The sequence below is a fragment of the Theobroma umbraticum genome, unplaced genomic scaffold (assembly GCF_002168275.2).
Source record: "Theobroma umbraticum cultivar Fairchild unplaced genomic scaffold, ASM216827v3 scaffold_44.0, whole genome shotgun sequence".
NCBI classification, from domain to species: domain Eukaryota; kingdom Viridiplantae; phylum Streptophyta; class Magnoliopsida; order Malvales; family Malvaceae; genus Theobroma; species Theobroma umbraticum.
Window position 1 is genome coordinate 9,392,181 of NW_018397255.1, and position 2,182 is coordinate 9,394,362.

The 2,182-nt window shown below is 36.0% G+C and overlaps 1 pseudogene; it reads left to right on the forward strand.

The window, feature by feature from the left end:
* The first annotated feature begins 1,304 nt into the window (after nucleotides 1–1,304).
* On the forward strand, nucleotides 1,305–2,178 carry LOC110429165 (UDP-glucose flavonoid 3-O-glucosyltransferase 6 pseudogene; annotated as a pseudogene).
* The last annotated feature ends 4 nt before the right edge of the window (nucleotides 2,179–2,182 follow it).

Consider the following 2,182-nt stretch of genomic DNA (forward strand, 5'->3'; position numbering starts at 1 on the left):
TTAAACATTTGACTTATTAATAAATATATGTATTATTTATTTAAAGATTTATATTTTTCATGTAATTTTTTCAATTTAGTCCTTAAACACTTCAAATTTATTCAATTTAGTCTTTCTCTTATATATTTTTATTCAATTTAATTCATATAACATGACATAATTTTTTTTAAATTTTTTCTTAATCAATTATATTAATATTATTATTTAATATTAACATAACATATCAATATATCAATCACATATTAATATTATTATATTAATATCATATAATATTATTATGTTATCACATCACTATCATATAATACTGTCACATCAAATTGTTCGTTTCACGTCTCGGAGTGCGTATACAATGGGAAACATGGCAAGTTGAGCCAAAGTCCCAAAGGACTTTTAACAATTACAGATTCCTATCCTTCCATTGGTGGCTCTTTATCCGTTTTCTATGGTGGGGACACAAAACATCATATTCAAATTAATTAACACTTCCTTTAAAATATGCATTTACAATAATAATTTCGAAATTAATTTCTTTTTACGCAATAATGAAAATAAATGTAGGTGGACGTTGTGGAGGTTGACTAAAGATTGAATATATACTTGGTAAAAATTTAGTATGAATGGAGTATTTTGAACTAATATGCATAGCTAAAACGTTTAAACAACAGATCCAAGAGCATGTCTTTTTATTGTTATTATGGTCGGATTACAAATCATTGGTTAAGGAAAGCACTGCGCAGGAAAGGCGTGTTCTGTTTTCTTTTTCTTTCCAGTTTTCATTGGGTAAAGAAGTGTTTCCTATTTGAAAGCTTTGTCTCTATATGAATTTGTTCAAAATGCAGGAGTGCCGCATGCATCTAGTTATTTACCCAAGGGTCACCTTCTTCAATGACTATACCTATACTATTGTGCCACAACAAGCAATCAAAGCTTAAGTTTAAATTTTGTAATTTGAACTTGACGTCACTGCAGACGGGGGATCTCTTTTTTCAATTTTTTAAAAGTTAAGCTATCCCACTTTAATTCTTTGGAGTAATAAACAATTTGCCATAGTAATAGAAAATGCAAACTTGGAGAGAGACAATCTCCCACTTAGACTTGCATTGACTTTGGCGACCTATTCCCCACCAAAAACGATTCTTTTTTACTTATGGGTTAAGTCTTGAAAAGTCTCACATTTCCAATTTCCAAGGCTAATGGATGGATAGCGTACAAATCAAACGTCCATTAAACCCAGCAAAGAAATGACATCAAACTCTTATATTTATTGCCTTGAAAACTACATTTAACCGAAAACCAAGAGAGCATATTTATCTCATCGTCGCCGTTACATGACTTTTTGTGCAAACGATGAAGAAGGCAGAGCTGGTATTCGTCCCATCGCCTGGAATGGGCCACTTGGTATCTACAGTGGAATTGGCTAAGCTTTTGGTGGCTCTCAATTCCAATCTCTCCATCACCGTCCTCATCATCAAGCCACCTTACGACCCAAATCTAACAGCCTACATCGACTCTCTCATTACTGATACTGATACCATCTCCACTCGCATCAAATTTATCAACCTCCCTCAAGATGAAACCCAAAAAGGTATTCCTCCCAACAAGTTCATGACCACTATAATTCAAAGCCAGAGGCCCCACATAAAAGAGGCCGTCGCCAAAATAGTTCAGTACTCCAGCTTAGTGCCCGACTCACCTCGACTCGCCGGGTTCGTTCTCGACATGTTTTTTACTGCCTTGGTAGATTTGGCTAACGAATTTGGTGTTGCTAGCTATGTTTTTTACACCTCGAGTGCAGCTTTTCTTGGCTTCCAATTTTATATGCAAGCTCTTCGTGATAAGCAAAACGTTGACATCACCAAGTTAAAAGGCTCGGACGCTGAGTTCACCATACCCTCCTATGTCAACCCAGTTTCTGCTAAATTCTTTCCTGCCCTAATGTTCAAGCCCGAAACTTTGACTGTGCTCCTCAAGGGGGCAAAGGAGCTTAGGGAAGTCAAGGGTCTCATGGTAAATACATTTTCGGAGCTTGAATCCCATGCGGTCGACTCCCTTTCTGATGGTAAATACCCGGCTGTTTATCCGGTGGGACCAATTTTGAATCTCATGAGTGAAAGTGGTGCACATCAGAACTCTGATATCATGAAATGGCTTGATGAACAACCTCTTTCATCGGTCGTGTTTC